The sequence below is a fragment of the Stegostoma tigrinum genome, chromosome 7 (assembly GCF_030684315.1).
Source record: "Stegostoma tigrinum isolate sSteTig4 chromosome 7, sSteTig4.hap1, whole genome shotgun sequence".
Classification (NCBI taxonomy): domain Eukaryota; kingdom Metazoa; phylum Chordata; class Chondrichthyes; order Orectolobiformes; family Stegostomatidae; genus Stegostoma; species Stegostoma tigrinum.
Genome location: NC_081360.1, coordinates 48991057 through 49016207, shown reverse-complemented (window position 1 = coordinate 49016207; position 25151 = coordinate 48991057). Strand labels below are relative to the sequence as shown.

Sequence of the window (25151 nt, the reverse complement as noted above, 5' to 3'; positions counted from 1 at the left end):
GGTTTCCTAAACTGAACTATTCCCATTTGCCTGCATTTGAACCCTATCCCTCTCAAAATTTACTATCCTTTTCTAGTTTAATAACATCCTTCCTCTAGCAGGGCAACCAGAAATATACATAGCACTCCAAATGAGTCATGTACATCCGAAACATCAGGTCCCAATTCCTGTATTCAGTACTCTGACCAATGAAGGCAAGCATGCCAAATGCCTTCTTCACCACCCTGTCTACCTGTGGTGGTATTTTCAAGGAACTATATGCCTGTGACCTCCATCTAACATGTAGAACCTTGTCAAAGGACTTGTTAAAGTCCACAAAGTCAAGGTCTATCACTCTGCCTTCATCTATATTCTTGGTCACCTCTTCAAAAAACTGAACCAATTTGTGAGGCATGATTTCCCATGCACAAAATCATGCTGATTATCTCTAATCAGTTCTTTCCTTTCCAAATGCATGTAGATCCTGTCTCAGAATCACGTCTAACAACTTACCCACAACTGGTGTCGGGCTTACCGGACTGTAGTTCTCTGGCATTTCCTTGCTGCCTTTCTTAAATAATGACACAACATTAGCCACTCTCCACTCTTCTAGCACCTCACCTGTGGCTGTCAATGATACAAATATCTGTTTGTACCATCAGCAGCATGGATGAGGTGCCAGAAGACTGGAGACTGGCTAATGTTGTGTCATTATTTACAGAAGGCTGCAAGGGTCCCTGCAAATTCTTCCCAACTTCCAACAAAGTTCTAGGATACACTGGAACAGGTCCTCAGGACTTGTCTACCTTTCTTTGTACTTTAAGACCTCCAGCACCTCCTCTTCTGTAATGTGGACTCTTTTCAAGACATCATTATTTATTTCCCCAAGTTCCCACCTTCCCATGTTTTACTCCACAGTAAGAACTGAAATAAAATGTTTGTTAAGTATCTCACTCATCTCCTGTTGTTCCACACATAGATGGCCTCGTGATCTTTAAGGGGCCCTACTCTCTCCCTACTTATGCTTTAGCCCTTAATATACTTGTAGAATCTTTATGGATTCTCTTGATCTTTATCTGCTAAAGCTATCTCATGTCCCCTTTTTGTTCTCCTGAATTCCCTTTTAAATGTATGCCTTACCCCCAAGTACTCCTCATGAGATTCACTTGATCTCTGGCAAAGAAATAACCTACAAATCTGAACCAGAGTCAACAGTTCTCAATCAAGTCCAAAGACAGTAAAAGACCATAAGACCATAAGACATAGGAGTGGAGGTAAGGCCATTTGGCCCATCAAGTCCACTCCACCATTTAATCATGGCTGATGGGCATTTCAACTCCACTTACCCGCACTCCCCTGTAGCCCTAATATTCTGGGATAAGTATGAAACTTCCATGCTGCCTCCATTTGTGAAGTTAGAAATGTTGGGGAAGTGATAAATGTAACACATCTACACACATGATTGTGTAATGAATAAGGTATAGAGGAAAAATTTTTGGTGGGGTAATATTGTGTAAGGTTGTTATTCTGAGGGAGTTAACTTTCAATGTCTCACAGTCTGTGAGTGGAAATTAGAAGTTCTACCCTATCTCTCAGTGTCGGCAATTGTATCTGTTTGAATTCCCTAAGGTCTTGGTGATTATGCTTGACCAAATGTAGTTATACCTAGTGGTTTCAAGTAATTTTCTTAGCTATGTCAATACTCTACAGTGGTGTATCCTCAACCAGTAATCATTAGTAGCCTGAAGACAAAGCAAAGGCAAGGACTGGTGGCAGCAAGCTCTCTCAAGCAGCTTTTATAAATTACCACATACTGGCAGAAGTGGTCAATTCAACAAAGTACTAGGATTGGCCAGCTGGGAAAACATCACATAACTTAACTTTGGCTGAATAATTCTTTGAACTATTCTTTTACTTTAGGGTTGTTGGTATGAAATAGTAATGAATAAATACTAATTAGATTGTAACAGGACATTCTATACACAATGTATATTAAAACTATCATAGTCAATTAGGATCTTACCTCAGTGGACATCAGGAACGTAGAAATCGTTAAATTTAGTAATTGTCATTATATTATGCTGCATTGTCAAACATATGCTAACAATTTAAAAATATCATCTGTTTGGTAAAAGAACATTTGAGTTTACTTATTAGTGTAATGAACAACTGCCTCTTGTAATCTTATGAATCATGACACATCAAATCAAAATCTTCAGATGGAATTATTATGACTTGAATAGACTTCTCTTTCCAAAAGGCAAAATCATTCAAAAGGACTTGCTTAACTTGCATGTTGGCATATAATTTTCATAACTACACCAGTTGGGGAAGAGCCATTAACTGAACTATTCACTTGTTAACAAAACAATGAATGTTTCAGATCAATTTACTATTCGTATTAAGATTGAGAATATAAATTTCAGTGCATTGATATTACGGCATCTACCATTATGCAGCGCTTCTTCAACATAATAGATGTGAATGAAATTTTGTAATTCTGTAATTCTGTAATTTTGAAATAAAAGCACAGAATGAGGCCTTTCAAATTTAAGGAGCATTTAAAAATACAACATTAAATACATTCAGGAACTCTCAACTCAGTTGTTCAGTGACTGAGCCCCTGAAGCTTTGAATGATTCAGTACAATTGAAAATTTCATTCACTTTTAGCCTGAATAGTGGAAATTGAGGGAGGTGCAGTGGCTTTACTGAGTTAGGAAATTGGAATAACCGGTCTTTTATCATATATTAGTAAATCGTCCAGAATTATGAAATGGTGTTGGTGCTTGTGGTATGTGTTCTAAAGCAACTCTCTGGATTTTGGTCTTGTCACCTTCAGCACTATATTGGTGAATAGTACCACAGTCTTGGTGATTCTCTTTGTTCTGATTGCATTTGGTCAAGCATATTTTGGCTTGCTGGCCAAATGAAACATCTATTTGTGCCGTCCTAAGTAATCTCAATAGATTGTTCTTCTCTTTGAATTGTTTGAGGCATACTTTTGCAGCAAAATAAAGGAAACTCTACACATTATCTAGTAATATTAGATTTTCTTGATTGTTACACTAGAGTTTATAATTTCCTCCACTAAATTTAGTGAAAAAATAGTTTTTATAAAATCGTGTTGTTCATTTTGTACTTGCATCTAATTTTTATGGAAATTTGATTATGGAGAAAATATAATGATACGTGACTACAGTAGGGCGTCATAACTTTTTCTCGCATTCCACCTTCACAGAAAAGTATAAATATATTGCTTCATAATTTTGGTCAAGTATAAGTACAATAGCTACTGTTTTACACAAATAAAAAGTGCTACCAAATGCAAAAGTCATTCTGAATTAAGAAGTTTAGATTTTAGGTGATGCTTCATGTATAAGGTAGAGCTGCTGTGGTGGTCCTTGTATTTGCTAAATTCAACTGTTGGGATTATACTTTCACTTGCTTTCTGGTTTTATCCATGCCTGACCTTCAGGGAAGCACAAAGTGTAGCTTTCCTTTCAAGAAAAGGAATAGCATGCATTTACGTTATTTACATGCCGCAACTATTCACAAATATGCAATGATCACAATGGAGTTAGTGCAGGCATGCAGGTCATTCATTATTATCCCTGTAGCTCATATTTCCAAGGCTCATTAGCCCACTAGTGGGAGTGTATTTCAGGTTTTCCAAGATTCAGGTCAGCTAGGTTTAATAATTAACACTGAGACTTACGGCTGTTTTTGCTTTAACTGCACTATAGCAAAAGACCTTTTGTTTCAGACTCAATCCTCTTTAATTGTTGTTAGGAGTATTTAAAATACGCTTTTAAAAGGTCTCAAAACCACAACCTTAAGAGAGAGTTTGTATCAATTTTGCATGTTACCAGTTTTCTGTTTGTTGTGCCACTTGTTCTCACGCTAAGATTCCTGTCCTGGGTCTGCTGCAATGTGCTAATGACGCACATTGCAAACTCAAGGCTTAATATTTCCCTCAGGCACTTTAAAGCCTCTAGGACTCAATATTGAAACTTCAGGGCCTGGCCACATGATGTCTATACTCCATTGCTCTTACACTGTACCTGTACTTGATGTGAAACGAAATGACATTGGCCTTAGTGTATTCAGGTTTTTTTTTAATTATTCAGGTTGTATTTAAACACAAAATAAAAACTGAAAGAACTGCAGGTGCTGTAAATCAGAAACAAAAACAGAAGTTGCTGGAAAAGCGAGGCAGGTCTGGCAGCATCTGTGGAGAGAAATCAGAGTTAACATTTCAGGTCCAGTGATCCTTCCTCATAACTGAGTATTTAAACACTGTCAATACCAAAAGCGAAGAGATCATTTGGATTAAAATTATTCAGAATTACACAACGAGCCTCATTTGCTTGTAAAATAACATTTAAATATGTATCAGAGATAATGGGAACTAGAGATGCTGGAGAATCCGAGATAACAAAGTGTGGAGCTGGATGAATACAGCAGGCCAAGCAGTATCTTAGGAGCACAAACGCTGACATTTTAGGCTTAGACCCTTCATCAGCTTTTCTGATGAAGGGTCTAGGCCCAAAACGTCAGCTTTTGTGCTCCTAAGACGCTGCTTGGCCTGCTGTGTTCAACCAGCTCCACACATTTAAATATGTCTCTGTTTCATACACAGATGGCAAGCACTTCAATACTTCTTGAACCTTTTCAGCAGAAAGTGAAGTCTGGGGTTTTCAAAAGGTCTTCAATAAGGGAATCCCTAATAGTCTGATGAATTAGGTCAGACAATACAAAGTCAAATATAAGGCTAGTGGCTGAATTGGTTTCTAGATGATTTCAAGATCTAGAGTAGAGAATATAAATAAAAAGTAATTATTCAGATTGGCAGAAGATGGGAAATTATATTCCACAAGGATCAATGCTGGGACCACTGCTTTTCACAACTGACATTAATGAATGGGCATTGGAATCAAAAGTACAATTTTTAAATTTGCATGTCACCAAATTGTTATGGTGATAATCAATACTGAAGAAAACCATGTCAAATTACCAAAACATGTTAACATACATGCACAATAGGCAAATAATTGGAAAATGGAATTCAAAACATAAAATTCACTTTGGTAGAAAGAACAGGTGGAGTAAAGGAACAAAGGGATCATGAAACACACCAATCACAAAATATTGTGCCTCAGGTTAGTAAAGCTTTGAAAAAAGCAAGCTGAACACGAGGGTCTGTATTTTATATTTTATTGGCTCTGTTGGTATTGTCAAGTTTTGTAGAGGGTTTCTATGCATGAGCTAGGACTCTGGTGCTGTGGTAGTTTCATACCTTTGAACCAGGAGGCACGGGTTCAGATCTACGGCAGGGGTGTTTATTAACGTCTCTAATTGGGTCGATTAATAAATATCTCACCACAAGATCTAGTGAAAATTGCCTCATTAACTGCAAGAATGGCACCCCGTTACCTGATCTAGCCTCATTCTATCTCTCCATATAGCCAGAACAACTCACTGCTGCCAGGATATGCTGGAATGTACCAGCATTCCCTGTTGCCGTACACTCATTATAAATGTGCTGCATACCTGGAGGAGTACTGTCACTGCAGAGCTGCTCTGCATGGTTCCTTACATTTGTCACAGACAAGGAAGAGAAGGGGAAATCGGTGTCCCACGTTGCAGACAGGAACTTGAAAGTCCCTGTGAAAGGTATGATGCAGTGGTGGGAATAGTTCATCTTAGGAAATCAGGTCAGCATGGATGGGTCTGTTTCTGTGCTGTAGGACTCTATGACTCTAAGTCAACACATGAGTTTCACTCTTTTTACTTATTACCTTCCCGCTGCATCTCGTACAGGCTGATTCTTGCTGCCTCTCTCCCCTTCGCGAGCCTTCTGTTCACCATTTCTTACTCTGAATGCTCCCAAACATGCTTGGGATCAGAGACTCAGTGCAGGAACAGGGGGAGAAGGAAGCCAGTGAAAAGAGCCATTAGCAGGAGAGGTGAGCAGAGAAGCAGTGACTGGGCGAGAAGCTCAGAGAGTGGAACACATGGCTCCAAAATGGTGCTGATTGCGTCATGCATGCAGTAAAATTAAAGTTCCAAAGTGTGTTACTGAGCCCAGACTATGCTTGGATTTCAATGCACTGAAGGTATTATTCATAAAACTCATGTATAAATCAACCCTATATTTTTGTTTAAAATTTGAGCTCAAAAGGTTGTATCTTACATGAGGATACGTAGTATAAACTTATAATGCCAAAAATTAGGAACAATAATATTTTCCTCTGGTCAACTTCCATTTGATAGGGTGTTAAATAATCAAAAAACACAATATAAAAATGGAGGTTTGTTTACAAACATTTAGTTTGCCATCACAACAAATTACAGCAAAGTTTGAAAGTAATGACATATCAGAAAACAGCTTTACTGGGGAGCAGATACACACAGGGAACAAAGTTCAGAGTGAACCTTTACAGTTGAATCCTTGGGCGTTGGTGTAAAAATTACAGGAGTGAAGCTTTAAGCATTTAACAACTGCTGTCTTAGTGAGATAACAGCAGTTTAAAAAAAGTTTATTAACAATGGAAGTACTCAGAAAGGCACAGCACTGAATGAACTTTGAAAGTAGTTAGAGCAAATAGATTATTCTCACTGAAGCATGTGTACCAGTTTGAATCAAACACAGCTGAAGCAAACAGATAGCACAAAGAGAATTTTCTGTCCTGAGGAAATATATCCTGGAACGGGATTTGACCCCCAAAATCCTCCATCAAGTGACAGAAACAGAACTAAAACTATTTGTGGATTCCCAGAGATATGTTTTAGTCACTTGCACCAGAGTTAATATTAACCTTCAGAGTAAGCCATGATAGTGTGTGTTTAGTTTATATCAGCAAGAATGCAGACAATGTTAATAAACCACTCTATCCATATATTTCCAATAGACAAGTAATTGTGTGCGGATAAAAATGACAAAAGAAATTATCACCTCTGAAATTTGTGAATATGTTTTCTACATGCATTTAGATAATGCCTTGTGATGAATGTGTGGATCTTTTCTGTTTTTGTAATAAGTATAGAATAGTCATATTATCAAAGAAGTATTCAAAAGATACGGTTGTTGCCAATATTGACAACGATTATAGCTTCTCTTACAACATGTAAGAGCATAGATGAGTAATGCAAACTCCCTTAAAAGTAAAAGAACTAGCAGGATTTTGTCTCTGGTGTTGGGAATCTGTCCCACGAGGCCTGCACTGGTTCTCTAAGCATTTTAACTTAGTGCTGATCTCCTGCCTTTTCCCCATAACTCTCTATGTTGGATAAATATTTAGCAGAAAGAATGCCCTCTTGAAAGCCTTGATTTAATATGCCTCCACTACACAACAAACAGTGCATTCCATACCCTAACAATTTGTGTGTGTGTGGCAAAACATTTTGCAAGCTCTGCAAAGAAGGAAGTATTGTTTCCAGAGGACAGGCCATCCCTCAAACATAACTGGAGATTGCAGAAATCGTGAACAGCAGATTAAGTATTGTGCAACTTGTCACAATTCATTCTGGCAAGGTGAATGTAACACAGTATGAAGATGATAGGTGTCCAGCTCTACAGCCTCTATCAGCCACAGCAGCTGAGAAGTATGACAGCACTTGGTGCTGCTGAGTGTGTACCCAGGGTAACCCCTGACTGATTAGTAGGCTCACGGTCCTCTTCATTGTTGACAACTTGGCAACACTAATATGCGCATCTTATGTAAACATGCTGCTGGTATTAGTCAGGTAGGCCATCAATGACGAATCTCTCTCTTTAATCTTTGCATGAGAAGATGCAAAGGAGAGGGTTTTCACCACAGGCGGTGTGCCCTGGCGCACTGTCCTCGCAAATGCAGGAAAGGCAGAGAATCAATTATCAGGATGACCCTGTACAAACAAGTGGACGATGGAGAGATGGGAATAACTGGTGAAATCTGTAGATAAAGGTTAATGCAGTGCAGTCCTCGTCATTTGACAGTTTGCTAAGACTCAGCTACATTTGCAATTCTGAAACCTGCAGAGACAGTCAGTGTCATAGGTGAGTTCAACTGAATACAGACCATTGCTGCGGGAGACATGGCAGCCTTGCCCAAAAATTGAATGAGGCCATGTGCCAGCCCGTTGGTAGCAGGAACATCTCCCGCACGTAACTCATAGGAGGTTAGAGACCAGTGTGCACAATTCCCCTACCCACAGCTAAAAATCCATCATGTTCATTAATGAACCATTTGACACTGATTGTCTCTGAGCCCACCCAAATACGAAGGTAGCTGAGGGATCAAATGGAACGTAAATAGCTCTCCTTTACCTCCCAAAGGCTGCCAAGGCATCATTGTGGGGTTTGCCAGTGAGCTAATAGAGACGGCCCCTGTACTCAGGCACCCAGTGCTTGCTCCAAAAACCCATACAGGCTGGGAGAGGACAGAGAGGAGAACTACTTAAGCTACCCTCTGTGCTTGCCTCCAATCTAACCCTCTGTCAACGCTGACTCCCTGTGATTGTTATCAAGCCCCACATATCTGTGGTCATGGATTCAGTGGTGATCCTTGGTCAAGTTCTTAGAGCATGACCAGCAGTGGCTAATGTTCCTGGGGCAGTGCCATCAATGGAGAGATTGGCCTCTGGAGGTTGTTGGTGGGGGTGTTGGTTTAAGAAAGTATTGACGGGGGTGGTGGGGGGCTATAACCTATCCGTAGGGTTGTAAATCCCAGGGTAGTCAAGCTTTCCCCAGGCAAATTAAATGAAGTTTCCACCCACTGTGCACAAGGGGAGCACTGTTTGTGTTTAACCAAGAGGAGAGAGAGAGAGACCACTCTGTCAGTTTGATTCACTCGGTTTTATTTCACTCATTAATATGAATGTTGTAACTTTATACTGGCAATATTTTCCTTATTCACTGGGGCACAAGGCCATGGCTGGATGGTCAGCATTGCCCTTGGGAAGGTGGTGGTGAGCTGCGTTCTTTACAATTGCAGCCCACATGCTGTAGTTTGACCCACAATGCTATTAGGGAGGGAATCACAGGATTTTGATCAAGCAACAGTAAAGGAATAATGATACCCTTCCAAGTCAGGATAGTGAATGGCTTGGAGAGGAACTTGCAGGTGGTGGGATTTCCATGTATCTGTAGCCCTTGTCCTTCTGGTTGGAAGTGGTTGTGCATCGTGCTGTCTGAGGATCTTTGGTGAGTTTCTGCAGTGCATCTTGTAGATAGTACACACTGCTGCTACTGAGCATTGGTGGTGGAGTGATTGGATACTTGTTGATGTGGTGCCAGTCAAACAGGTTGCTTTGTCCTGGATGGTGTCAAGCTTCTCGAGTGTTGCTGGAGCTGCACTCATCAAGGCAATTGGGGAATATTCCATCACACTCCTGAATTTAGCTTGTGGATGGTTGACAGGTTTTGGTGAGGCAGGAAGTTAGTTATTTGTTGCAGTATTTCTAGCCTCTGAATGGGTCTTGCAGCAACATTATTTACATACTGATAACAAAGGGTGGGGCTGGATGAGCACAGCAGGCCAAGCAGCATCTTAGGAGCACAAAAGCTGATGTTTCGAGCCTAGACCCTTCATCAGAAGAATGGTCTAGGCCCGAAACGTCAGCTTTTGCGCTCCTGAGATGCTGCTTGGCCTGCTGTGTTCATCCAGCTCCACACTTTGTCATCTTGGATTCTCCAGCATCTGCAGTTCCCATTGTCTCTTTCCCAAAAATGTGTTTTGTTTGTTCATTGTGCTGTCCTACACTAACCAATTATACCCTAAAGTACTGGATCAAGAATCTTTAATATTATCTTCAAATTTCTGAATCAGCTTACCCCAGCAAGTCCAGCTTTATATCTTTTTAATTTTGGTTTTTGTGTACCCCTCTTCATTCCATCTCCAAATACCTTGGACTCTCAGAATGGAAGTTCTTTCCTAAACCTGTGTGCCAAAGCAGTTTAACATCTTTTGTGAAATATCTTAATAACCTAAATTTGAATAAACTTTGGGTCACTGCCTTAACTGCTCTTTCCAAGTCTTAGAATGTGTTTCTCTGACCACTTCCTTTTGCATTACCACTTGTTTTGATGCTGGTACATCAGAAGAGCTTTTAGTTAGAAGATGCTGTTATTGTTACTGTTAAAATAATTTAATATTTTGTAGTTAAAGGAAATAAACAAAAATGCTACAACAATCATTGTTGTGAAAACCCTCTAGTTTTGAGTTCCCAACCCCGTTCCCCGACTAAACCTACACCCTCTAGTTTTGAATTCCCAACCCCGTTTTCCGCCCCCCCAACTCTGGGAAAAAGACCTTGGCTTTTCGCCCTATCCATGCCCACCTATGATTTTATAAACCTCTATAAGGTCATCCCTCATCCTCTGACACTGCAGGGAAAATAGCCCCAGCCTGTTCAGCCTCTCCCAGTAGCTCAACTCCTCCAACCCTGCCAACATCTTTGTAAATCTTTTCTGAACACTTTCAAGTTTCACAACATCTTTCCTATAGCAGCGATACCAGAATTGCATGCAGTGTTCTAAAAGTGGCCTAACCAATGTCCTGTACAGCTGCAACATGCCCTCCCAACTCAATATAGATAGGAAAATTCAATTAAAGCTTATTACCAGCTGTGATCATATTGAAAGGCACAGCACGCTTAAGGGCTGTATGGTCTACTCCTGCTTTAATTTTAACTTGTTCTTATCCGTGAAGAGAGATACAGAGTTAACACTTCATGTCTATGACTTTTTATCAGAATTTGAAAAGTTAGAAACGTAACAGCTTTAAGGAATTTAAAGAGGCGGGTACAAAAAGGAGAAGACTGTGATAGGGTAGAAAACAGAGATAACAGATTAAATGACAAAAGAGAATAGTATTGGGACAAGAAAAAAATGATGTGTCTAGAAGAGGTGCCTGTAGCAGAATGATAAATCGTTATTAAATGAAAATGAAACAAAGGATAAAATGAAAGCAAAAGAAGGAGTGATTATGAACTAAAATTGTTGAATTCTGTACTGCTGCAGGAAGGTTGCAAATTGCTTGATTGAAAGACAAGATGCTATTCATTGAGTTTCAATGGAACACAGGAGAAATCTAAAGGTAATAAGATTGATGTGGTGTTGAGGGTGCGATTGGTTTGTGGGAAGAGTGGTGGTCTGAGGGCAAGGTTAAGTGTTGGGGATCTGGATGTGAAGGTAGGTTGAGGTTTAGGGTTAGAAGTGAGTGGAGGTTGATGGTTGGGTGAGATTGGGTTGAAGTTTAAAGTTGGAGGTGAGTTGGTTCGAGGATGTGGTAGATGGCTGGGTTAGAGTTGGAGGTGAGCCGGAGTTGAGTGTTGGGTTAGAAACGTTCGAGGTTCAGATTTGGAGGAGAGGGGAGGTTAAGGATTGGGTAGTGTGGGATAAGGTGTAGAGTTGAAAGCGAATAGGGTTTAAAGGTCGGGTTAGAAATTCAGATGTGGAAGAGGGTGGATGTTAAGGATTGGTTTAGGGTGGGTTGAGGGCTGAGTTACTGTTGGACGTGAATGTAAGGGGTTGGGTTGGGTTGGGTTGGATTGGACTGGATTAGATTAGAATATGTAGGGGTTTAGAGTTGGGGCTGAGTGTGAGAATCCTTGATAACAAAGTGTGGGGCTGGATGAACACAGCAGCATCTTAGGAGCACAAAAGCTGACGTTTCGGGCCTAGACCCTTCATCAGAAAACTAGGCCCGAAACGTCAGCCTTAGTGCTCCTAAGATGCTGCTTGGCCTGCTGTGTTCATCCAGCTCCACACTTTGTTATCGAGGATTCTCCAGCATCTGCAGTTCCCATTGTCTCTGTGAGAATCCTCTGATAGTCCATCTCCTTCTGCAGTGAGCCGTTCCGGCCGCACGGTGTCGCAGCGAAGCTCCTTTTCCATGCGATTTCTGAAGCGGCGCCACGTTGGACCCGAGCCGAAGGTGAGTTAATTTTCTTCTTTTTACTGAAGATGCTCGGAGCCTAAAAGCCGGTCTTTTCCCAAATTCTGTTCTTTATTTCATCTTCTAAATTAACTCCTAGCCAGGTCTCCCTTCGGTCGACATAATATTTATTATTGAACTTGCTTGTTATTTTTACTGGGATGCCTCCCTGTCCACGGCCCGGGCCGCTCCAACCGCAGCGGCACCTGGGAGCCGGAGCCGACACCGGCTCGGAGCGAGCCCCGCCTCTCCCCGCCCAGCACAGCCACACCCTCACAGTGCCAGATACCCCACCACACACTTCTCATCCCCCCACCACACAAACACACTTCTCTCCCCGACATACATATACACACACACTCACTCACTCACTCACTCCCAGATACCCACCACACACACTCTTCCCCCCCAACACACACACACAGTCCCAGATACCACACGCACACACAGTCCCAGATACCCACCACACACACACACACACGCTTCCCCCCCAACACACACACAGTCCCAGATACCCACCACACACACTCTTCCCCCCCCAACACACACACACACACACACACACACACACACACACACAGTCCCAGATACCCACCACACACACACACACACACGCTTCCCCCCCAACACACACACAGTCCCAGATACCACACGCGCACACACACAGTCCCAGATACCCACCACACACGCGCTTCCCCCCCAACACACACACAGTCCCAGATACCACACACACTCACACAGTCTCAGATACCACACACACAGTCCCAGATACCACACACACACACACACACAGTCCCAGATACCCACCACACACACACACACACACAGTCCCAGATACCCCACACACAGTCCCATATACCCCACCACACACAGACACATACACACAGTCCCAGATACCCCCCACACACACACGCACTCTCCCCCCCCCACACACACACACACTCTCTTCGTCCCCCCAACACAAACACTCTCGCCCGCCCACACGTACACTCTTGCCCCCCCAACACACACACACGCACACTCCTCCACCCCAACACACACAGACACACTCTTCTCCCCCCCCAAGACACATACACGCACACTCTTACCCCCCCAACACACACACTCTTCCCCCCCCTCCCCAACACACACACACTTCCCCCCCCAACACACGCACACTCTTCTCCCCGCAACACACGCACACTTCCCCCCCCAACACACATACGCACACTTCTCCCCACCAACACACACACACACTTCCCCCCCCAACACACACACACACACATACCCCCCCAACACACACACACACTCTTACCACCCCAACACACACACACACACTCTCTTCCCCCCAACACACGCACACACACACACACTCTTCTCCCCAACACACACAGACACACACACACACACACACACACACACACTCTTCCCCCCCAACACACACACACCCTTCCCCCCAACACACACTCTCACACTCACTCTGCCCCCCCAACACACACACACACCTTTCCCTCAACACACACACTCTTCACCCCCAACACACACACGCACGCACACCCAATCTTCCCCCCAACACACACAGACACACACACTCTGTTCCCTCCAACACACACACACACCTTTCCCTCAACACACACACTCTTCACCCCCAACACACACACACCCTTCCCCCCCAACACACACACACTCACACTCACTCTGCCCCCCCCAACACACATACACCTTTCCCTCAACACACACACTCTTCACCCCCAACACACACACGCACACACACCCAATCTTCCCCCCAACACACACAGACACACACACACTCTGTTCCCTCCAACACACACACACACACACTCTTCCCCCCAACACACACAGACACACACACACTGTTCCCCCCAACGCACACACACACTCTTCCCCCCCCCAACACACACACACACACACACACTCTTCCCCCCAACACACACAGAGACACACACACACACACACACACACTCTTCCCCCGCCAACACACACACAGCCACACTCTTCTCCCCCCCCCGAACACACATACACACACACTCTTCCCCCCAACACACACACTCTTGCCCCCCCCAACACACACACACACACACACACACTCTTCTCCCCGCAACACACACACACACACACACACACGCAGTCTCTCTCTTCCCCCCAATACACACACACGCACACTCTTGCCCCCCCAACACACACACACACATTTCCCCCCCCGAACACACACACACACACACTCTTCCCCCCCCGAACACACACACACTCTTCCCCCCCCCAACACACGCACACTCTTCTACCCGCAACACACACACACACACACTTTGTTCCCACCAACACACATACACACTCTCCCCCCCCTACACACACTCACACACACACGCACACACTCTTCACCCCCCCAACACACACACACACACATGCACTCTTCCCCACGCCCCACACACACACACACTCAAACTCACACACACACACAACCACACACACACACACACACACACACACACACACAGTCTCTCTCTTCCCCCCAACACACACACACGCACACTCTACCCACCCCAACACACACACGCACACTCTTCCCACCCCAACACACACACACGCACACTCTTCTCCCCCCCAACACACACACACACACACACTCCCCCCCAACACACACACACACACCCCCCAACACACACACACTCCCCCCCAACACACACACACTCCCCCCCAACACACACACACTCCCCCCCCAACACACACACACACTCCCCCGCCCCAACACACACACTCCCCCCCCAACACACACACACACTCTTGCCCCCCCGAACACACACACACACTCTCTCTTGCCCCCCCGAACACACACACACACTCTCTTCCCCCCCCGAACACACACACACACTCTTCCCCCCCCAAACACACATGCACACTCTTCCCCCCCCCAACACACGCACACTCTTCTCCCCGCAACACACACGCACGCACGCACGCACTCTTCACCCCCCAATGCACGCAAGCACTCTTCACCCCCCAACGCACGCACGCATTCTTCACCCCCCAACGCACGCACTCTTCACCCCCCAACGCACGCACGCACGCACTCTTCACCCCCCAACGCACGCACGCACGCACTCTTCACCCCCCAACACACGCACGCACGCACTCTTCACCCCCCAACACACGCACGCACTCTTCACCCCCCAATGCACGCACGCACTCTTCACCCCCCAATGCACGCACGCACTCTTCACCCCCCAACGCACGCACGCACGCTTCACCCCCCAACACACGCACGCACTCTTCACCCCCCAACACACGCACGCACGCACGCACTCTTCACCCCCCCAACACACGCACGCACTCTTCACCCCCCAACGCACGCACGCACGCACTCTTCACCCCCCAACGCACGCACGCAAGCACTCTTCACCCCCCAACACACGCACGCATGCACGCACTCTTCACCCCCCAACACACCCACGCACTCTTCACCCCCCAACACACGCACGCACGCACTCTTCACCCCCCAACGCACGCACGCACTCTTCACCCCCCAACGCACGCACGCACTCTTCACCCCCCAACACACGCACGCACTCTTCACCCCCCAACACACGCACGCACTCTTCACCCCCCAACGCACGCACGCACGCACTCTTCACCCCCCAACACACGCACGCACGCTTCACCCCCCAACACACGCACGCACTCTTCACCCCCCAACACACACACACACGCACGCACGCACTCTTCACCCCCCAACACACGCACGCACGCACGCACTCTTCACCCCCCAACGCACACACGCACGCATGCACTCTTCACCCCCCAACACACGCACGCACGCACTCTTCACCCCCCAACACACGCACGCACGCACTCTTCACCCCCCAACACACGCACGCACGCACTCTTCACCCCCCAACACACCCACGCACTCTTCACCCCCCAACACACGCACGCACGCACTCTTCACCCCCCAACGCACGCACGCACTCTTCACCCCCCAACGCACGCACGCACTCTTCACCCCCCAACACACGCACGCACTCTTCACCCCCCAACACACGCACGCACTCTTCACCCCCCAACGCACGCACGCACGCACTCTTCACCCCCCAACACACGCACGCACGCTTCACCCCCCAACACACGCACGCACTCTTCACCCCCCAACACACACACACACGCACGCACGCACTCTTCACCCCCCAACACATGCACGCACGCACGCACTCTTCACCCCCCAACGCACACACGCACGCATGCACTCTTCACCCCCCAACACACGCACGCACGCACTCTTCACCCCCCAACACACGCACGCACGCACTCTTCACCCCCCAACACACGCACGCACGCACTCTTCACCCCCAACGCACGCACACACTCTTCACCCCCCAACACACACACGCACGCACGCACTCTTCACCCCCCAACACACACACGCACGCACGCACTCTTCACCCCCCAACACACACACACACGCACGCACTCTTCACCCCCCAACACACACACGCACGCACGCACTCTTCACCCCCCAACACACACACGCACGCACGCACTCTTCACCCCGCAACAAACACACGCACGCACGCACCCCTTCACCCCCCAACACACACACGCACGCACGCACTCTTCACCCCCCAACACACACGCACGCACGCACTCTTCACCCCCCAACACACACACGCACGCACTCTTCCCCACGCCCCACACACACACACACACCACACACACACACACACACACACACACTCACACACACACACTCTTCCCCCCCCACTCACCCACACACACTCTCTTCACCCCCCAACACACACACACACACACACTCCTCCCCCCCAAACACACACTCACACTCTTCCCCTGCAACACACACACACGCACTCTTCCCCTGCAAACACACACACACACACACACACACACACACACGCACTTCCCCCCCAACACACACTCCTCCCCTCCCCCCTCCGCTCCTCCCCACCTCTCTCCCCACCCCCCCCTCCACCCATCCCCCACCTCCCCCCTCCCTCCCATCCCCCACCTCCCCCTCCCTCCCATCCCCACCTCCCCCTCCCTCCCATCCCCCACCTCCCCCCTCCCTCCCATCCCCCACCTCCCCCTACCTCCCATCCCCCACCCTCCCCCTCCCTCCCATCCCCCCTCTCCCCCCCCCATCCCCATCCCCCCTCTCCCCCCTCCCCATCCCCCCTCTCCCCCCATCCCCCTCCCCCCATCCCCCCACTCCCCATCCCCCCTCCCACTCCCTCTTCCCCTCCCACTCCCCCCCACTCCCCCCACCTCCCCATCCTCCCCGTCCCCCCTCCCCGTCCCCCCTCACCATCCCCCCTCCCCCATCCCCCCCTCCGCCCTCCCATCCACCCATCCCCCCCCCTCCCCATCCCCCCCATCCTTACCTTCCCCCCCTCCCCCCACTCCCCCCACCTCCCCATCTCCCCACTCCCCCACCTCCCCATCCCCCCACTCCCCCACCTCCCCATCCTCCCCATCCCCCCCATCCCCATCCCCCCATCCCCATCCCCCCCATCCCCCATCCCGCCCCCATCCCCATCGCCCCCATCCCCATCCCCCCTCCCTCCCCATCCCCCCCATCCCCCCTCCCTCACCGTCCCCCCCCCTCCCCCCACTCCCCCACCTCCCCATCCTCCCCGTCCCCCCACTCCCCCCAACCCCCCACTCCCCCATCCCCCCACTCCCCCCTCCCCCCACTCCCCCCAATCCACCATCCCCCCACTCCCCCCCACCCCCCACTCCCCCAACCACCCCCTACCCCCCTCTCCCCATCCCCCCTCTCCCCATCCCCCCCTCTCCCCATCCCCCCTCTCCCCCTCCCCCCTCTCCCCATCCCCCCTCTCCCCATCCCCCCTCTCCCCATCCCCCCTCTCCCCATCCCCCACTCCCCATCCCCCTCTCCCCACCCCCCCCTCTCCCCACCCCCCCATCCCCCCTCCCCCCATCCCCCCTCCCCCCATCCCCCCTCCCCCCATCCCCCTTCCTCCCCATCCCCCTTCTCCCCATCCCCCCTCCCCCCATCCCCCCCCCCATCACCCCCCCTCCCCAACCCCCTCTCCCCATCCCCCCTCTCCCCATCCCCCCACTCCCCATCCCCCCTCTCCCCATCCCCCTCTCCCCATCCCCCCTCTCCCCTCTCCCCATCCCCCCCCCTCCCCACCCCCCTCTCCCCATCCCCCCTCTCCCCATCCCCCCCCCTTCCCCCCCCTCTCCCCCTCCCCCCATCCCCCCATCCCCCCTCCCATCCCCTCCGCCCCCATCCCCCCAATCCACCCTCCGCCCCCATCCCCCCAATCCCCTCTCCCCATCCCCCCACTCCCCCACCTCCCCATCCCCCATCCCCCCCTCCCCCACCTCCCCCCACTCCCCCATCCCCCCCCACTCCCCCACCCCCCATCCCCCCACTCCCCCATCCCCCCACTCCCCCCATCCACCCCCACCCCCTCTCCCCACCCCCCCTCTCTCCCCACCCCCCCTCTCCCCACCCCCCTCTCCCCATCCCCCCATCCCCTCTCCCCATCCCCCCTCTCCCCATCCCCCCACCCCCCCCACCCCTCCCCCACCCCCTCTCCCCACCCCCCCTCTCCCCCACCCCCCCTCTCCCCACCCCCCCTCTCCCCACCCCCCCTCCCCCCATTCCCCCTCCCCCACCCCCCTTCCCCCCCCCCCCTCCCCCACCCCCTCCCCACTCCCCCCTCTCCCCATCCCCCCTCCCCCTCTCCCCATCCCCCCCCCCCACTCCCCATCCCCCCCCTCCCCTCTCCCCATCCCCCCCTCCCCACACCCCCACTCCCCATCCCCCCTCCTCCCCATCCCCCCCTCTCCCCATCCCCCCTCTCCCCATCCCCCCTCTCCCCTCCCCCCATCCCCCCATCCCCCCATCCCCCCCTCCCCATCCCCTCCGCCCCCATCCCCCCAATCCCCCCTCCGCCCCCATCCCCCCAATCCCCTCTCCCCATCCCCCCACTCCCCCCACTCCCCCACCCTCCCCATCCCCCCACCTCCCCCACCTCCCCATCCCATCCCCCCCATCCCCCCTCCCTCCCCATCCCCCCCATCCCCATCCCCCCCATCCCCCATCCCCCCCACCCCCCCTCCCCCCCACCACCCCCCACCCCCCCTCCCTCCCCACCCCCCCCACCCCCCCTCCCATCCCCATCCCCCCCACCCCACCTCCCTCCCCATCCCCCCCATCTCCCATCCCCCCCATCCCCCCCTCCCTCCCCATCCCCCCTCCCTCACCTTCCCCCACTCCCCCTCCCTCACCTTCCCCCACTCCCCCACCTTCCCCCACTCCCCCACCTCCCCATCCTCCCTTCCCCCCACTCCCCCCAACCCCCCATCCCCCCACTCCCCCATCCACCCCCTACCCCCCTCTCCCCAGCCCCCCTCTCCCCATCCCCCCTCTCCCCATCCCCCCTCTCCCCCATCCCCCCCCCATTCCCCCCCTCCCCCCATCCCCCTTCTCCCCATCCCCCTTCTCCCCATCCCCCTTCTCCCCCATCCCCCCTTCTCCCCATCCCCCCTCCCCCCTCTCCCCCTCCCCTCCCCCTCCCCCTCTCCCCCTCCCCCTCCCCCCTCTCCCCTCCCCCCCCCCCTCTCCCCTCTCCCACCCCTCCCCCCTCTCCCCTCTCCCCTCTCCCCCTCCCCCCCCCTCCCCCCTCCCCCCTCTCCCCTCTCCCCTCCCCCCTCCCCCCCCCCTCCCCCCTCCCCCCTCTCCCCCTCCCCCCTCTCCCCTTCCCTCCTCCCCCCTCCCCTTCTCCTCCCCCTCTCCCCCCCCCCTCTCCCACTCCCCCCAACCCCCATCCCCCCACTCCCCCATCCACCCCCTACCCCCCTCTCCCCATCCCCCCTCTCCCCATCCCCCCTCTCCCCATCCCCCCATTCCCCCCCCTCCCCCCCCATCCCCCATCCCCCCCCCTCCCCCATCCCCCTTCTCCCATCCCCCTTCTCCCATCCCCCCCTCCCCCTCTCCCCCTCCCCCCTCCCCCCTCCCCCCTCTCCCCTCTCCCCTTCTCCTCCCCCCTCTCCCCCCTCCCCCCTCTCCCCCCCCTCCCCTCCCACCCCTCCCCCCCTCCCCCGCCCCTTCTCCTCCCCCCCTCCCCCTCCCCCCTCTCCCCCTCCCCCCCTCTCCCCCTCCCCCCCACTCCCCTCTCCCCCCTCCCCCCCCACTCCCCTCTCCCCCCTCCCCCCCCACTCCCCTCTCCCCCCTCCCCCCCTCCCCCCCTCCCCCCCCCTCTCCCCCTCTCCCCCCTCCCCCCCTCTCCCCCCTCCCCCCCTCCCCCCCCCCCTCTCCCCCTCCCCCCCCTCCCCCCCTCTCCCCCTCCCACCCTCCCCCTCTCCCCCCTCCCCCCCCTCCCCCCTCTCCCCTCCCCCCCTCTCCCCTCCCCCCTCTCCCCATCCCTCCATTCCCCCCTCTCCCCATCCCTCCATTCCCCCTCTCCCCATCCCTCCATTCCCCCTCTCCCCTCCCCCATTCCCCCTCTCCCCATCCCCCCTCTCCCCATCCCCCCATTCCCCCTCTCCCCATCCCCGCATTCCCCCTCTCCCCATCCCCCCATTCCCATCCCCCTCTCCCCCATCCCCCCATTCCCTCTCCCCATCCCCCCATTCCCCCTCCCCCATCCCCCCATTCCCCTCTCCCCATTCCCCCATTCCCCCTCTCCCATTCCCCCCCTCTCCCCATTCCCCCCTCCCCCCTCCCCCCCTCCCCCCTCCCCCCCTCCCCCCCTCTCCCCCTCTCCCCCTCTCCCCCCCTCTCCCCCTCTCCCCCCCCTCTCCCCCTACCCCCCTCTCCCCCTACCCCCTCTCCCCTCTCCCCCTCCCCCCTCCCCCTCCCCCCCCTCTCCCCCTCCCCCTCTCCCCCTCCCCCCTCTCCCCCCCCTCCCCCTCTCCCTCCCTCCCCCCCCTCCCCCCCCCCTCCCCCCTCCCCCCCCCTCTCCCCTCCCCCCCCCCTCCCCCCCCCTCCCCCCCCTCTCCCCCCCCTCCCCCCCTCCCCCCCCCCTCCCCCCCTCCCCCCCCTTCCCCCCCCTCCCCCCCCCTCCCCCCCTCTCCCCATCCCCCTCCTCCCCATCCCCCCCCTCTCCCCATCCCCCCCTCTCCCCATCCCCCCCTCTCCCCATCCCCCCTCTCCCCATCCCCCCTCTCCCCATCCCCCCCTCTCCCCATCCCCCCCTCTCCCCAACCCCCCTCCCCCCCCTCTCCCCCCTCCCCCCCTCTCCCCCTCTCCCCCTCCCCCCCTCTCCCCATCCCCCCTCTCCCCATCCCCCCTCTCCCCATCCCCCCTCTCCCCATCCCCCCTCTCCCCATCCCCCCCTCTCACCCATCCCTCCCCCCACTCCCCACTCCCCCCACCCCCATCTCCCCACTCCCCCCTCCCCCCACCCCCATCTCCCCACTCCCCCCACCCCCATCTCCACTTCATCCCCCTCCCCATCCTCCCCCTCCCCATCCTCCCCCTCCCCATCCCCCCCGTCCACCTCCCATCCCCCCCGTCCCCATCCCCCCCATCCCCCCTCCCCCCTCCCTCCCACATCCCCCTCCACCCTCCCTCCCCATCCCCCCTCTCCCCCCCTCCCCATCCCCCCCTCTCCCCATCCCCCCTCTCCCCATCCCCCCTCTCCCCATCCCCCCTCTCCCCATCCCCCCTGTTCCCCACTCCCCATCCCCTCTCCCCCACCCCCTCCCCCCCATCTCCCCACCCCTCCCCCCCCATCTCCCCCCCATCCCCCCATCTCCCCCCCATCACTCCCCCCCATCCCCCCATCTCTCCCCCCCCATCCCCCCATCCTCCCCCCCCCATCCCCCCTCCTCCCCCCCCATCCCCCTCCTCCCCCCTCCTCCCCCCCATCCCCCCTCTCCCCCCTCCTCCCCCCATCCCCCCTCCTCCCCCCCATCCCCCCCCTCCTCCCCCCCCCTCCCCCCCATCCCCCCCTCTCCCCCTGCCCATCCCCCCCTCTCCCCCTGCTCATCCCCCCCCTCTCCACCTGCCCATCCCCCCCTCTCCACCTGCCCATCCCCCCCTCTCCCCCTGCCCTATCCCCCCCCTCTCCCCCCCCTCTCCCCCTCCCCATCCCCCCCTCCCCATCCCCCCCCTCTCCCCCTCCCCATCCCCCCCCTCTCCCCCTCCCCATCCCCCACCTCTCCCCCTCCCCATCCCCCCCCTCTCCCCCTCCCCATCCCCCCCTCTCCCCCTCCCCATCCTCCCCATTCCCCCTCCCCATCCCCCCTCCCCCCTCCCCATCCCCCTCTCCCCGCCCTCCCCCCCTCCCCATCCCCCCCCTCCCCCCTCCCCATCCCCCCCTCCCCATCCCTCCATCCCACCCCTCCCCTTCCCTCCACCCTCCCTCCACCCTCCCCTCCCACCTCCCCCACCCCCTCCCACCTCCCCCCCTCCCCTCACCCCCCTCCCCCCCACCTCTCACCCCCCTCCCCACACCTCTCCCCCCCCCACGTCTACCCCCCTCCCCATCCGCCCTCCCCTACCCACCCGCCCTCCCCATCCCCCTCCTCACCCCTCCCCCCTCTTCTCCCCACCCAACCCACCCCCTCAGCCCCCACCCCACTCCTCCTCACCCCCCTCCCCACTCCCCACGCCACCCCCCCACTCCCCTCCCCACGCCACCCCACCACTCCCCACCCCCCCCCCCACCACTCCCCTCACCACCACTCCCCCCCCACCACTCCCCTCCCCACGCCACCCCACCACCCCACCCCACCCCCACCACCTCCCCCACCCCCCCACCACCTCCCCCTCCCCCACCCCCCCACCTCCCCCTCCCACCTCCCCACCCCCCTCCCCCCCACCTCCCCACCCACCTCCCCCTCCCCCCCACCTCCCCCACCTCCCCCACCCCCCCACTCCCCCCCTCCCCCCCACTCCCCCCTCCCCCCCTCCCCCCCACTCTCCCCTACTCCCCCCCACTCCCCCCTCCCCCCCCACTCCCCCACTCCCCCCCTCTCCCTCCCCCTCCCCTCCCCATCCCCCCTCCCCCTCCCCCTCCCCCTCCCTCCCCTCCCCCTCCCTCCCCTCCCCCCTCCCTCCCCTCCCTTCTCCCCCCTCCCTTCTCCTCCCTCCCTTCTCCCCCCTCCCCTCCCTTCTCCCCCCCTCCCTTCTCCCCCCTCCCTTCTCCCCCCCCCCTCCCTTCTCCCCCCCCTCCCTTCTCCCCCCCCTCCCTTCTCCCCCCCCCTCCCTCATCCCCCCTCCCCCATCCCCCCCCTCCCCTCATCCCCCCCCTCCCCTCATCCCCCCCTCCCCTCATCCCCCCCTCCCTCATCCCCCCCTCCCCTCATCCCCCCCCTCCCCTCATCCCCCCCTCCCTCATCCCCCCTCCCTCATCCCGTCTCCCCCTCCTCACCCTTCCCCCTCCTCTCCCACCCCACCCCACTCCTCCCCACCCCACTCCTCCCCACCCCACCCCACTCCTCCCCCATCCCACCCCACTCCTCCCCATCCCCACTCCTCCCCACCCCACTCCTCCCCACCCCCCACTCCACCCCCCTCCGCCCCCTCCCACTCCCTCCCCACCCCACCTCCCTTTCCACCCCACCCCTCACCCCCCACACAACCCCCCCCACCCTCACACACCCCCTGACACCCCCCCACCACCACCCCCCCCGACACCCCCCACCACCACCCCCCCCGACCCCCCCCACCACCCCCCCCCCACTCCGGAATGTGTTGCCAGAACAGGTAGAGGAGGTGAATACAATAGGCAGCGATTAAGAGGTACTTGCTAGCAGAATACAATTGCTTAATTTTTGACATCCCATGTTCACTTAGTCCACCACTGTCACATTGAGGCGACAGTAAGTATCATATCCATGACGCACAGCAGCAACTTGCCAAGTCTGTTCAAACAACATTTTGGAAACCCACCCCCCATGACTATCTGGAAGGACTAAAAGCAGATGCTTGGGAACACTACTACATTTAAGTCCCATTTCAAGCCACTTACTATCCTGATTTGGAACCATGTCACTGGAACAAAATCCTGGAATTCTAACAGCTGTGTTGGTGTACCATACCAGATGCACTGCAACAGTTCAAGAAGGCAGCTAATCACCCACCCACCTTCTTGAGCAACTAGGGATGGGAAACAAATGCTGGCCCTGCTAGTGACATTGCATTTCAGGAAAGGATTTAAAAAAGAAACTGTTGGCTCCCAGGAAGCATTTTGCTCCTTGTGTCACACAGCACGGAAACAGATCCTTTGGTCCAATTTGTTCATGCCGACCAGCTTTCCCAAACTGAACTAGTCCCTACGTTTTGGCCTGTAGCCCTTCAAACCTTTCCTATTCATGTACCCTTTCAAATGTCTTTTTAAATGTAATTGCACTTGCCTCTACTACTCCCTCTGGCAGTTCATTCCAAATACGCACCACTCTCTTGTGTGAACAATTTGCCCCTCAAGTCCCCTCTTAAATCTTTCCCCCTTGCCTTAGACCTATGCCCTGTTGTTTTGAAGTTTCCTACCCTAGAAAAAAAACCTTTGCTGTTTACCTTATCTATGCCCCTCATGATTTTATGAACCTCTAAGGTCAGCTCTCAACCTGCTGTGCTCAAGGAAAAAATGCCCCAGTCTGTCCAGCCTCTCCTTGTAACACAAGCCCTCCAGTCCCACTAACATCCTTGTAAATCTTTTATGAAACTTTTCCAATTTAATAACATCCTTCCTATAACAGGACAACCAGAACTATATACAGTATTCCAGTTACATGATGTCCCAACTCTTGTACTCAATGCTCTGACTGATAAAGGCAAATGAAAATTAAATTAGACTGATAGTTTCAGGATGATCTGCATTTAAACAAAACTGGTAATAGAACTAGAAACGCTTATAGACTTGCCTACTAGAACGGAAAGCTAGTAGTACACTGAGAGAAAATACATTGTGCTTAATACAATTCTACAAGTACAGGCCAGAAATAAATGAACTTACATATATACAAAGGAATTTATGGGTGCAGCCCTCACCAAGTCTAAGCATGTTACCAGTTAAAGATTGCTTAATCAGTATTTTTCATCTGTTTTAAAAAACAGTCGAAACGATCGTAAGCCATATTTTATATGCCACTTATTTTACATATCTCTAACTGAAAATGTAGATGTTTTATCCAATTAAATCATCTTCAACTGCCACAATTTCTTGTTTAACATTTGTTCATATTTAACACTGCAACTGCCTAAGGTAATAATTTACAGTTGACATCACTTATGATTTTCTGATGTGGTCTTAATTTTCTTTTC

General features: G+C 53.7%; 1 protein-coding gene across 13 annotated transcripts in view; it reads left to right on the top strand.

The window, feature by feature from the left end:
* Positions 1 to 25151, top strand: part of LOC125453882 (solute carrier family 40 member 1-like) — a 131818-nt gene that overhangs the window by 49687 nt on the left and 56980 nt on the right. For 12 of the 13 annotated variants that reach the window (XM_059647237.1, XM_059647238.1, XM_059647236.1 and 9 more), the window contains 2 exons: positions 10984 to 11059; positions 11814 to 11899. The gene's annotated coding sequence lies outside the window, so the exon portion shown is untranslated. The remainder of the gene's footprint in view (positions 1 to 10983; positions 11060 to 11813; positions 11900 to 25151) is intronic. The other variant, XM_059647239.1, reaches the window with a different exon arrangement.